The sequence below is a fragment of the Chlorocebus sabaeus genome, chromosome 20 (genome assembly GCF_047675955.1).
Source record: "Chlorocebus sabaeus isolate Y175 chromosome 20, mChlSab1.0.hap1, whole genome shotgun sequence".
NCBI classification, from domain to species: domain Eukaryota; kingdom Metazoa; phylum Chordata; class Mammalia; order Primates; family Cercopithecidae; genus Chlorocebus; species Chlorocebus sabaeus.
In genome coordinates this window covers 13,794,137-13,808,495 of record NC_132923.1, presented here as the reverse complement: position 1 = coordinate 13,808,495, position 14,359 = coordinate 13,794,137, and the positions used below count along the sequence as shown (strand labels likewise).

Below are 14,359 nucleotides of genomic sequence, written 5' to 3'. Positions count from 1 at the left end.
AATAAACAATGAAAATATGGTTAAATTTTAGAAAAAGATAGGCTTGTGGTATTGTCACAAGGGTATACAAATACTGAGAATGACTGCTGAGGGAGAGTTGTCTCCATTGGTGGTGACCTTCAGAAGAGACCTTGTGTTTCCACATGGCCTAGACATCTGGAAGGCAGAGATCCTAACATTCCATGACACCCTCACCTTCTAATTCTGTTATCGTTACTCCAGACCATTACCTGGCACTGGGTCTTATCTCTAGTATTCCTATCAGAGCCTGAACCACAGACAGTACCTTAGATTCTAAGCTCAGGCACCTTGTGCCTTGTTTTTGTGGCTAAGGATTCTCAGAGTTGTGGGATGCTGACAAAGTTTATCCCAAAAGTAAGTTATGAATCAGATCTGCTTTCTTTTGACTTATTTAAATCCTTTGTTTAATGTAAAGAAATTTTATTGAGGTATAATTTACATACTATAAAATTTACCCATTATAATTGTACAGTTCAATAATTTTTAGTAATTTACCCAAGTGGTGCAACCATTACCATAATCCATGCATTTGTTTTTAATGTATTATTTGTTTGGGTTTATTCTCCCTAGGCTCTGATTCCACTTCCTCCACAAGCTTCAGCATGGCCGTATCTCCCACCACTTGTTCTGGTCCAAGGGCAGAAATGAGCATCCTGGAAACCAATCAGTACTTGCGCTCTGAACTGGAAAAATGCAAACAGAACTTCCGAGACCTCACAGAGAAATTCCTGACATCCAAAGCTACTGCCTACTCCCTGGCCAATCACCTGCAGAAATACAGTAGGTCCCACAGGGGCATGGTCACCAAAGTGATAAATGATTGTCCATTTTCCTCTGTGAAATGAAACACTGCAGACTTTATTCTCTATCAAAATTAATTTTATCCTGACTACTCTCCCAAAAAGGTAGAAGTGGGCATTTTACTCTCAATTTGCCAAGGACAGAAAAACTGAGGCACAAAGGTGTAAAGTTTGCAGGGCGAGTGTAGTGAGGAATAGAGACCAAAACCTTGGTTTAGGCATGAAACTGTCTTTCCCCTCTCAGCAATGAGTATCAGCTTCTACAAACAAGTAACATCACTATTGGTTAAAACATCTCAGGATTCAATTTAAACTTTTTAAAGCACACTCATTTGCACAGCACTGTGCCAACAGCACCAGGGGTGAAAGAGGTAATAGTATATACCCTATCTGCCTTGAAGGAACTTAAAACTACTTATTCTCAAATGAGTCACAGATATGTGGAGGTGCGAACTTCAGTAGCAGACATGGAGAAAAGTCTTTATGATACCTGGATCAAGATTCTCTTCCCACAAAAGTTCAAATAAGCCATTCCTCATGCTCTGGTTAGATTGAGGGTATTTCCAGAAAAATCAGAGACTTTGTAACACCCTTTCTGTCTCTGAGTACCAGCTTTACAGACAGCAAGCAACTGCAGGTGGACGTCCAGGATCAGAGCTATGAGACATATGGCCAAAATGAGAACAAGGCCAAGTGGAGCAGACCGCCGTTCTCAGTAGAAGGTCAGGCCAGGTTAGGGGCTGACCCTTTCCTCTCCACAGTCAGCTCTCACATTTGGAAATCCACTGTAAAACCCCAAACCTGTTACTAATAGTCGGGGAAGAGAGAAGCTGTAATGACAAGGAAACATGGGAACAAGGGCATGAGAGGATCAGGGATATTAATTAGAAGAGGATTCTGGTTAACATTGAAATTGAATTTGCTTTCCAATTTCTACAATTATTTTAAAATAAATCATTGCGTGGGGGGGTGACTAAAAGTTGCAGTCTAACTTACTGTGATAGAAAAGTAAAGCCAAAAGCCCACTTACTAAAGAAGTGAAAAGATGAGCTTTGGTGTGTGGAAAAACTAGTTTAAAAAAAACTTCATTCATTATAATTGTAGGAAAAAAAAATTCTCAAGCTAGAGAAGAAGAATCATATTACCTAAGACCTTAGTATAAAGGTACTATTGTGCAGTGATTAAAGAGCATATACCCTAGGGCCAAATTTCCTGGGTTCAAATCTTACTTATCGTCACTGTGCCTCAGTTTCCTTATCTGTAATGGTAATAGAGTAGTAACTACCTCTTTGGATAGTGGTGATGATCACATGATGATAATTCTTAAAAACCTACTGCAACAGTACCATGACAAACACTATGTGTTGGTTCTCCCTTCAAAATACCACCTACCACCTATTAGCTTTTGGGCATATATCATTTGGATCGTTCTCCTCCATATACAGTTTTACACAGTTGTATACAGATAAATGTTTAAATCTTTGAAATATTTTGGGATTATTGAAACTCTTGAAGCAGGAGAACCATCAGTCCTACAGTTCTTAGTATCTTCCCAAACACAGGAAGTGACACAGGAAGCCATTATTTCTTGGCCTTATGTTCATGTTTTATTTAAGAGGCTGTAAGGTTTGGTAAATTGGCCTTAAGATTTGAAGTCATGGCCAGGCACATTGGCACACTTACTGTAATCCCAGCACTTTGGAAAGTCAAGGTGGGTAGATCATTTGAGGTCAGGAGTTCGAGACCAGCCTGGCCAACATGGTGAAGCCTTGTCTCTACTGAAAATACAAAAACTAGCAGGGTGTGGTGGTGCACACTTGTAATCTTAGCTATTTGGGAGACTGAGGCAGGAGAATAACCCGGGAGTCAGAGGTTGATGTGAACCAAGATCATGCCACTGCACTCCAATCTGGGCAACAAAGTGAGATTCCATCTCAAAAAAAAAAGAAAAAAGAAAAAAAGATGTGGAGTCAGACCTCAGGGGATGTGAATTCTGACTGTCTCATTCCAGTTGAATCATCTTGTCAAGTTGTTTTATCAGCCTATGGGTTCTTCTTTCCTCATCTCTAAAACGGGGAGTAGTTGAGAGACTGAGGAATAAAGATACGGAAATCCCAGTGTAAAGCCTAGTACTGGGGATACTTTTATCCTTGACATAGACCCTGCCTCCTGTCCTGCAGGCAGTGACCATAGCAGCACGTCCAGCCTTCCATGATGCAGGCATGTCTGTCTTTTCTCAGAGTGTGAAGAGTGCAAAGAACTTATAAAATCTGTGCTGGAGGAGGAGCTGCAGTTTCAGGAGAGGAAGCTGGCCGAATTGCCGAGGCCAGCTGCAAGGCTCCAGTAAGGAGGTACCTCTGTGGGACATGTATAAATACTGTTTGAAGTGGGGCAGCCTAGGCTGGTAGAACAAAGAGAAAATTTGTGCAAGGAGAAGGGCAGAAATGTATGAGGCAGACACAGAACTAGACTAAGACACAATGAGGCTATAGTCTAGTTAGGTGTCTAGGGTTTTCCATTAAATAGCACATTAGTAAAATGGAGACAGCTGCCTGTGTTGGCATAATAGCAATGTGGCTTCTATTTGTGTGTGCTTGATCAAATTTACTTCACTTTTCTGCATGTCATTAACCTAGGCTACCTCATTTATAAAATGGAAATACTGACAGACCTTAGAGGGTTATGAAGATTAAATGCACAATTGCAAGTAGTTAGAACCATCTCTAACACATATAAAACTCTGAACAACTATTTTCTATAATTATTATATTTGTTCCCGTTTATAGATGTGGTGATTGTCATTAACATTTTCTGTAAGAGATATTTTCAAACTTTCCAAAGTGCCTTTCATGATAAGAATGTTTCTCCTCCAAACTTTTTTAAAAAATGTTACACTAGGTGGAGCATTAACTGGTAGGGCTATTGGATAGATAGATGATTGAGCAGCTATTGTGTGGAAAATGAATTATTAATTTGCTCAGGACCAGCACTGACTATCTTTAGAGGGTTTCAGACATAACGTAGATTGTAGCATTCGACACTTCTTTTAATGCTTTGTTGAAATGAAATCATAGAAGCTCAAATGTGTAAAACTCACCAAAGCAGAGAGATTTGATTGAAGGGGGGACAGGTCTGGAGCCCCTGCTTTTCCCCAGTATGTGTCTTTACTTCCCCTGACACTTTCTAGTAACTCTAAGGAATAGAGTTTGAAAGAGGACCTGAGGATAACTACTTAGAAGAATAACAGGGAGAAAACTCAAGCATGAGATGGGGTAGATGACTGTAAATGTTCAGTCCAGCTCTGGGACTACATGGTTCTAAACATTAACTGAATAACTAACTACTTGTATGTGTACATACTACCGGGTGCTGTAAGTTGGGTAATAGGTGGCACTGTCCTTAGACTCACAGAGCCCACACTCCACGTTGGAACCCACGTGTATTAGTCCATTCTCACACTGCTATAAACATGTATCTGAGACTGGGTGATTTATAAACAAAAGAGGTTTAATCGGCTCATGGTTCTGTGGACTGTACAGGCTTCTGCTTCTGGGCAGGCCTCAGGAAACTTACAATCATTGTGGAAGTCGAAGGAGAAGCAGGCATGGTCTTCACATGGCCAGAAGAGGAGAGAGAGAGAGAGAGAGAGCAAAGAGGGAGGTGCTGCACTTTCAAACAACCAGACCTCATGAGAACTCACTCACTATCACGAGAACAGCAAGGGGGAAACCCGCCCCCATGATCCAGTCACCTTCCAGCTGTTCCCTCCCCCAACACTGGGGATTACAATCCAACATGAGATTTGGTTGGGGACACAGAGCCAAACCATATCACCATGAGAAATGCTTATACAATAATTAGAAAACAATGAAATCCCAATAGAGTAATGAAATTACTACTCAGAACTTTACTTTTTTTTTTTTTTTTGAGATGGAGTCTTACCCTGTTGCCCAGGCTAGAGTGCAGTTGTGTGATCTCAGCTCACTGCAGCCTCCACCTCCCAGGTTCAAGCGATCCTCCTAAGTCAGCCTCCCAAGGAGCTGAGAGTACAGGCACACACCACCATGCCAGCTAATTTTTGTATTTTTAGTAGAGATGGGGTGTCGCCATGTTGGCCAGGCTGGTCTCAAAATTTCTGACCTAAGGTAATCTGCCTGCCTCGGCCTCCCAAAGTGCTGGGATTACAGGCGTGAGCCACTGCACCCGGCCAGAACTTTAGTTATAATTGCCTTCTTACTGATTATGGTCTATCTTCATGTCATTCAAAAGAATATTGCCCTTCTTGACCTTTTCACTGATTTTTCTTTTTAACTTTCAATAACACCAGAGATACCTGGCCAACATTTTTGAACCTGGCTTTTTTTTTTTTTTTTGCCAGTTACTATATAATGCTTAATGTATATTGTACAAAAGTGTACTTGGGCTAAAGTGGGGAACCAAAGGGGCATCTTTTTAAAGCAAAGTTAGTAAAATAACAGACAACCCCAAGGCTGTTTCTTCATTCCTTCTGCCACAGGCAAGTCACACAACTTGTACAAGAATTAATCTTGGGCCAGGGGCGGTGGCTCATGCCTGTAATCCCAGCACTTTGGTACAGTGAGGTGCATGAATCGTTTGAGGTCAGGAGTTCAAGACTAGCATGACCAACATGGCAAAACCCCATCTCTACAAAAAATATATAAATTATCCTGGCATGGTGATGGGCACCTGTAGTCCCAGCTACTTGGAAGGCTGAGGCAAGAGAATTGCTTGAACCTGGGAGGCGGAGGCAGAGGCAGAGGCGGAGGCAGAGGCAGAGGCGGAGGCAGAGGCTGCAGTGAGCTGAGATCACATCACTGCACTCCAGCCTGGGCAACGGAGTGAGACTGTCTCAAAAAAAAAAAAAAAAAAGAAAGAAAGAAAAGAAAAGAAAAAAGAAAAAAAAGAATTCAGCTTGGGAGTTCCTCACAGGGATTCTAAGAGATGTCTCCTCTGAAACTTCTATAACCTATTATTCACTACATTCCCTCTTACTCCTCTTTCCCACCTTAAGGTACATGATCCCTTAATTCAGGCTCAGGCTGAAGAACTGACCCACTTTCTACAGAAGATACAGGAAGGGAGAGGTGTCTACTAGCTTTTCACCCAGCATGTGAAGAACACAGTCAAGTCTTTTGAGGGCCTTCTCAGGAACACTGGCATTGCCTACTACCAGAGACAGAGATTCTGTGAGCAAATGGTACAAGGAAGCCAGCTGACAGAGGTTCTTGTCAGAAAACTTGCCACAGGTAAGTTGGCTACAGGCTCTGAAGACCCTTAGCTCCTCCCATGTGCCCCAAAGTGGGGAGAAAAAATGCAGAGTTATCTCCATTGTAAATTTTATCTTAGTTTTGACTATGGTTTTACTGCATTCTATTGTTTTCTCTTTAGAGCACTCAGGTAATCACTTTTCATATTCTTTCAAGAGTTCTGAGTTTTGTTTTTTATTTTGAGACAGAGTCTTGCTCTCTTATCCAAGCTGGAGTTCAGTGACACGATCTTGGCTGACTGTGATCTGTGCCTCCTGGGCTCAAGCATTCCTCCCACCTCAGCCTCCCAAGTAGCTGGTACTACAGGTGTGTGCCACCACGCCTGGCTGACTTTTGTATTTTTTGTAGAGACAGGGTTTCTCCATGTTGCCCAGGCTGGTGTTGAACTACTGAGCTCACGTGATCCACCTGCTTTGGCCTCCCAAAGTGCTGGGATTACAGATGTGAGCCACTGTGCCTGGCCTGAGAGTTCTTAGTTTCAATCAGTAAGAGAGATAGAGTATAGTGGATTACTTCATCTTGATGAGCATAAGAACTCACTTTCATTTTGGAAGATATTTTCACTGGATGTAGGATTCTAGTTGACAGTTTTTGTTTTTAAAGTGTTTGAAAAGTGATATTCCACTGTCTTCTGGATTACATTGTTAACAACAAGAAGTCTACCGTAATTCTTATTTTTGTTCCTCTGTACATAATATGTCATTTTTCCTCTGGCCACTTTTGAGATTTTCTATTTATCACTGGTTTGAAGCAGTTTAGTTAAGATAAGACCTTGTATAGTTTTATCTTTTACATATTGTTTTACTTTATCTAGTTTCTTGCATCTGCATGTTTATAGTTCTCCTCAAATTTGAATAATAATGACATATATGTCTTATATATGGCATATACAATATATTATATATGGCACATGTATATCAAATCTATATAATATATATTCTCTTCTTTCTCTCTAGCCTCTCATTCAAAGACTCCAGTTATATTTGTATTAGCTGCTTTGAAATTTTACCACAGCTGACTAATGGTCTGTTCATTTTTGTTGTATCATTTTTTTCTCTCTTTGTTTCTATTTCCATGTCTTGAAATTGGTTAATCTTTCTTCAGCAGCATCTAATCTGCTGTTAATCCTATCCAGTGTATTTTCATCTCAGACTTTATTTTTCATGTAAATTTAATTTATATCTTTTTTTAAAGACCTTCTATGTAACTCTTCATCATTTCATATTTTCCTCTAGGTTGTTTATTTTATTTTATTCTATTTTTTGAGACAGAGTCTCGTTCTGTTGCCCAGGCTGAAGTACAATGGTGAGATTTCAGCTCACTGCAAACTTCGCCTCCTGGATTCAAGTGATTCTTGTGCCTCAGCCTCCTGAGTAGCTGGGATTGCAGGCATATGCCTCCTCATCCAGCCAATTTTCATATTTTTCAGAGAGATGGTGTTTCACCACATTGGCCAGGCTGGTCGCCAACTCCTGACCGCAGGTGACCCACCCACCTTGGCCTCGCAAAGTGCCAGGATTACAAGCATGAGCTGCCACACCTGGCCTAGCTTCTTTAATACAAGGAATATAGTTATATTTGTTTCAATGTCCTTGTCTACAGATTCTGTCATCTGTGTCCTTTCTATTGATTTTTTAATTCTCACTTGATGTGTCCTTTCTAAGTCAGTTTAAGCAGATTGATTTTTTTTTTTCCCCTTCATACCATGGATTACAGTTTTCTGTCTCTCTGCGTTCCTAACGTTATTTGATTTGGTGTTAGACATTGCGAATTGTAACTTATTGAGTGCTGAATTTTTTTGCATTTTGTGTTAAAACTATTTTAGCTTTGTTTTGGTATACAATAAAGTTACTTAAAATCAATTTGCATCTTTTAAAGCTGGCTTTTTAAATTTTTTAAGCAGGATAAGAACAGCTATTAGTCAACTGCTATTTTTTTTCACACTATGGAGGCAATATGACTTTTAAGAAAATAGACCTTATTTTTTAGAGAAGTTTCAGATTCACAGCAAAATTGAGCAGGAAGTACAAAAAGTTCCCATATACCCGCTGCCTGCACACATGCATAGCCTCCTAGGCTATCAGCATCTCTCCCCAGAATGGTACATTTGTTACAGTTGATGAACTTACATTGACATGTCATTATCACACAAAGTCCATAGTTTACATTGGGGGAAACACTCTTTTGAAGATTCTAAGCCAGTGATCTCCCACAGATTTGGCACCAGGGACTGGTTGCACGAAAGACAATTTTTCCACAGACAAGGTGGGGGTGGGATGGTAGGGGTTGGGAGTTGGGTGGTTTCAGTAGGAAACTGTTCCACCTCAGATCATCAGGCACTAGTTAGAGTCTCATAAGGAGCATGCAACATAGATCCCTGGCATGTACAGTTCACAATAGGATTTGTGCTCCAATGCTAATCTAATGCCAGCGCTGATCTGACAGGAGGTAGAACTCAGGCAGTAATGCTTTCTGGCTGGCTGCTCACCTCCTGCTGTGCGGCCCCATTCCTAACAGGCCATGGACCAATGCTGGGGGTTGGCGACTCCTGTTCTAAGCAATGCTCCCTCTATTAAAAGGGATTTTCACTCTAGCTGATGGAAACACCAAATGTTGCAAACTCTGTATGAGCTACAGAGATTATTCCTTTTAGGAAGTTCTTTTCCCTGCTTTGCATAATTTCCTCAAATACATGTACTAATCAGTACTCAGCTGAAGATTGAAGACAGCTATCCAAGGCATTCTGTCTGTGCAGTAATCTATTCTCTAGTCTGTCCTGTGATGTCTAGCCACCCTGACTTCTTCAAACTTACTACCAGGCTCTGCCTGGGTCCTCGCTCCCTGCTCTGCAGTTGACAATCTCAGGCAGGAAACTGGAGCAGTCACAGGACTTATCTCTTTTATTTTCTCTCTCTCAGGGATCACTGTACTGTACTGCACTACATCCAACGTTGAAGCTAGAGTTTAAAATACTTTTTCCAATTTCTTAGTTGTTTAAGGTGGAGGACAAATCTGGTCCCTATTACTCCAACTTGGCCAGAAGCAGAAGTCTCCATTCAATCTTTGTGGTCAGAAAGAACAGTATGACAGAAGGTAGCGTGTTAGAATGGGAAGATCCGTGGACTAAGAATCAGAATTACCTAGGCTCTAGCCTCAGCGCTGTATTTACTAACTTTGTGCAAGTGATTGATCCTTCTTGAATTTCTCTTTCCTCATTTGTAAAGTGGGTCAAATCCTAATTCCACGGCTGCTGTACAGATCGGTTGAAGTAGTGTCTTAATGTTCATGAGTGTATTTCTCTTTCAGGGTTATTTATTTATTCATTTTCAGGTCCCGATAAACTGTCCAAATCTTTTGGGGTAAGTTTAGGCACTGGATATAGTAGAAACTGATGTTAGAAAAGTTGATTTATACTGGAATGTTTTTCATAGAATCACCCCCAATTCTCACTAACAAACTGAGAAGAAGAGAAAAAGAATTACCCCCAAGAACATTGGAGGAAGCACAACGGGGACAGACTTGAAGGCACCTGGGCAGTCCTCTGTTTTTGGAGCAGAGGTAGGACAGGGCTATTTGTCCTCTCCGAGACTGGAGCAGGTTCTGTGTGTGAGTAGCAAGGGGACAGTCATGGTCTGGCAACCAGCCTGTGGCAGGAAGGAAGGTTACAACTGGAGAAGCCCAAAGGGCAGCCAGGCAAGTATTCTTTGAACTGGGGAACAAAAGACATTTTAAACTTTTTGCTCTGCTTCAGACAGCTGATATCATGGTGATGATTCACCACATCAGGAACACCCTGTCCAGTGGGCTCAGGCAAGCCCGCCAGGCCACTTCTCTAAAGACACAACCTGAGGCCTCCTGCAAAAATTCTCACAGAGCATTCTGAACACACATGTCAAGTGTTATGTCCCTGATCATATAGGCCCCATGTGTGCAATGTGTGAAATGGGACCTGCTTAATTTCTGACTAGCTCTTTCTAATTTTGATTTGCAGAAAATCACAATGGTAAGAAAAATGAAGACAGGCAAAGACTATTGGCTTCCAGGTAACTCTGAATGATGAAGGGGCTGATAATGGACTGACCAAATCTAAAGAGAATTCCAGAAACAAGGGTTCAAGAGGTTAAAGGTCTCAGATCTAGAAAAAGCAGAAACTGCTGAGTGTACCTTTTTTTGTTGACTGATTATACAATGTACCCTTTAAAAAATGGTTCTCTGCTCTCTTTGCAATTCTTGTATTGGTTCTTATTTCCTAGTAATTTCTCACACGTAGTTAACTAGTCAGTCTTACTGAAAAGTAAACTAACCAGGGATCCCTGGTTTCTGTATCTTTAAAATCTATATGGTTGCAAACCAAAGTGAGATGCCTATCTGGTTTCTGCACAGTTGTCCTGAATTATGTTGGCAGATGTTTTATAGCCAGAAAATTACCTTGAAAATAAACAGAAACCATACCAAGTATTTAGAGCTAGGGGTCTAAAATCTGCAAAAGCCCTGGGATGTTGCGTTGTCTCAAGAGCTGGTATTCAATGGACCACTCCACATCATATTAAATAAAATTTGAACACAGCATTTTGAAGCCAATAGTATGAATCTCTGTGTGTCCTGTGTGCCCTGAGTGTATTTTAGAGTAGTTGTTGAGTCTGCTGCCTTATCTGTGTGTTATGAGGTCAATGCACTGATCACTTGCTGTTTTCACTTCTATACTAACTCTTGGCCCACTATACTCCCAGTCAAAAGTGGATTGTATACTTCATCTTTGATATGATGGTCCATTTGGTTTTGGTGCCTCTTCCATGAGCTTCAGATCAGAACTAGCTATGAAGCTGTGGTTCCAGGCTGCCTTGGTTTAATCCCTTGTCTTGCCTACTCCACCAGGCTCAGGAGGAAGGTCTAGGAGGAAGAAATGGATGAAGTCCTGGAGGACTCACTAGATAAACAGCATTTGACTCATTCCAGCTGCCATGTCTCCCACCAGCTTCCCAGCAGCAATGCCTTCCTCTTTGATGCACAGGAAGACTCCTCTGCTCTGGATATACAGTGAGTGCTCCTTTGATAGGAAAAATAAAGCTCCGTCAATATCTCAGTAGCTCCTACATTCTACATGCTCAACACCTCTGTCTAAACTGAGAGATGTTATTCTCTGCAGGCAGGCCCTGAAGATTCACTTTAAAAAAGTGATTAGGCTGAACATAGCTCTGGGATCAAGTCTCAAGTACAGTTCCCTGTTGGGTCAAGTAATTTGCTCTGTTCCTGTCCTCACCTCAGTCCCTCTGACCCCGAATGGCATGTGCAAGCTGGTATACTCAAAGCAGGCCAGAATGGAGAGAGAGTGAAGAGATTATGGCAGACTCTCTGCCACTACTGCAGCACATGTACAAATCCGTTTAACAGCTCTCCTTCTTTAAAATGGGATATCTTATCTTTCCTGAAGAAAAAAAAAATTGTGTGTGTGTGTGTGTATATATATATATAATATATATATATATAGAGAGAGAGAGAGAGAGAGAGATAGGGTCTCTTGTTCTGTCATCCAGGCTAGAGTGCAGTGGCATGATTTCAGCTCACCACAACCTACAACTTGGATCAAATGACCCTCTCACCTCAGCCTCCTGAGTAGCTGAGACTACAGATGCATGCAACTACTCCCAACTATATTTTTGCCTTTTTGGTAGAGACAGGGTCTTGCCTTGTTGCCCAGGCTGGCCTCAAACTCCTGAGGTCAAGCAATTTGCCAACCCCTGCTCCCAAAGTGCTGGAATTATAGACGTGAGCCACCTCACCCAGCCTTCCTGAAATATTCTTGATGATTATAGTTCCTGAACAGTTTTCCCAGGCTGTTCTAGCATCCCAAGAATGTTGGCAGGCTTGTCCATATATTTGGAGGTGCAATTATAATGCTTCCTGGGTTTCAAGCTCTAGTCTCCATCTCCCTCAGGTGCTTGCTTTCCCATAAGGTTCCATCTGACTATTAGAATATCAGGGGACTTCCATAAAGAAAAGACTTTGGTCTTGGCAACCCTTTGGTGAATAGCCAGGGTTCTCAATCTTTGTGCAGCACCAAGGTATTTTAACAATCTCTGTTAGTTTAGTCTCAGTGTTGTAATTCAATCTAAATAAACAATGAGGCTATCTGCTGGAGAAAAGGCTGAATCTAACAGCAATGCCACCAGCATGCCCTCTTCCCAGAATAACTCCACGCTCGCCATTGGAGCTTCTCTAGGTATATAAGAGCCCTTTGGGTTGGTGCCTCACTGGTGTGTGTATAGATTAAAACCTTGACCTATATCTCCTCTCCCTTACTTGAATGTTTGACTTGACTTTGGGGCAAAAGTTTGGATTATTAGGGAACTATACGCTTTATATACTCTTCTATACAATAGAAAGAGACTCACTGAGCTTTCACAGTAATATAAACCATATTAGGCTTGTCATTTTGCCAGGGATGGGTATAAGTATGTGACTTTTATTACTCATACCATCCTCTGACAAAGGCATCCTTACTTCTCTTTCCAATTTCACAACAAGGTGCAGAAGAAGGTCTTTATCATCTGTTAAAGATGTTCAGGGCTGGGCACGGTGGCTCACACCTATAATCCCAGCACTTTGGGAGGCCTAGATGGGTGGATCACTTAAGGTCAGGATTCGAGACCAGCCAGGCCAACATGCTGAAACCCCGTCTCTACTAAAAATGCAAAAATTAGCCAAGCATTGTGGTGCATGCCTGTAGTCTCAGCCACTTGGGAGGCTGTGGCATGAGAATCCTTTGAACCTGGGAGACGGAGATGCTTTGAGCTAAGATGGTGGCTCACTACTCCAGGTTGGGCGACAGAAAGAGACTCTGTCAAACAACAACAACAACAACGACAACAAAAGATGTAAAGGAGAGATATTTTGTAGATAGGAAGATGTTCCCTAGTACCTATAAGTCATCTCAAGGAAGTGGTCACACCTTTTCTACTGCTAGAAAAGCCCTACTCAGAGACCTCCAGTGTTTTCCCAATGCCTGTCAACCTGCCTTATACTTCCCATATCTCCATGTGGGAGGCATCCCTGTGGAGTTTGCTTAGCACTTGGCCATGCTTTGTTTGAAACTTAAAAGCTATTAAAGAAAGTTGCCTTATGTTCCCTGATGAGATGAAGTTGGCAAAAGAATGGTGAAAGGCAGGGATCTTGATGAGAGGCCCCTGACTACCCCTTCAGTGATCGGCATTCTTCATTTCCCATCTCATTCCATGTCCTGGTGGAATGGTTGCAGAAGATGAGATCCAGAGCCAGTGGCAGCACCTGAAGGAGATCCTTGTCATCAACAACTGCCTGTGAGAAAAGCTGGAACGTCATCTCAGCAGCTTTGATGAAAAAATGGTAGGAGAAGCCCAAGTCGGTCTGCTTCTGGCAATATGTATTGTTCTAAAGGCCTGTGACTGGGGCAGAGTTTTATAGATTTCAAGCACTTTGACATACTTTACTTCACTTATTCATTACAAATGTCCCAGCTAGAGAGGCAGGGCAGCTACTATCATTCCTATTTATAGGTGAATATATAGGCTTAAAGATTTGCCTCCATCTTAGAGGTGTCTACCTCTAAAATCATTCTTGTGATTCCCAGGCTGTCCACCGTCTTCTCTCTGCTTCTGTACACCGCCTGCTGTCTCTCTGCTTCTTATGTGATTGGCATTCACTAGAACCCAGGTTTCTGAGCACCTCATGTAGCAGAATGAGAGTTTCCTCTGCTGCCATCCTCATCAGCTTCCCTTATGTCTTGGTTACTCTTCATTCTACCACCCCAAGGTGGTTCTCTCCAACCCCCTCCTCTTCGATTGCTCTCACACAGAGGCCATCATTTCACAACATCGTGCTGGGCCAGAAGAACAGTAACCAGGTCCCTTCCCATATCAAGGCAGCAACTATTTCAGGAAAACCTCCTTCATATTTCAGCCATTGAACAGGATAATACATGTGACGTGCTGGCATTTGTTCAGAATCATGTGAAAATTTAGCTTCTGTCCCATCACACTAAAGTTCCAGCTCTGAGTCCCCACGGTTTTCTCCCTAGGCTAAGATAGAGAGGAAGAACATGGAATGTGCAGAAAGCATTCTCTTAAGCAAACGTGTATGACTTCCCTAAATTGTAATTATTTCCTGGAACAGGATGCACCTCTAACCTCTACAGGCAGATCATAGATTCTGTTGTCCAGCTGTATAATGAAAACAGAGTTCTCAGAGAAGAATACTGGAGACTCCCCCGGCTTG

At 41.9% G+C, this 14,359-nt stretch overlaps 1 pseudogene; it reads left to right on the top strand.

Moving 5' to 3' along the window:
• Positions 1-520: 520 nt before the first annotated feature.
• Positions 521-14,051, top strand: LOC103247158 (NBPF family member NBPF6-like protein; annotated as a pseudogene).
• The last annotated feature ends 308 nt before the right edge of the window (positions 14,052-14,359 follow it).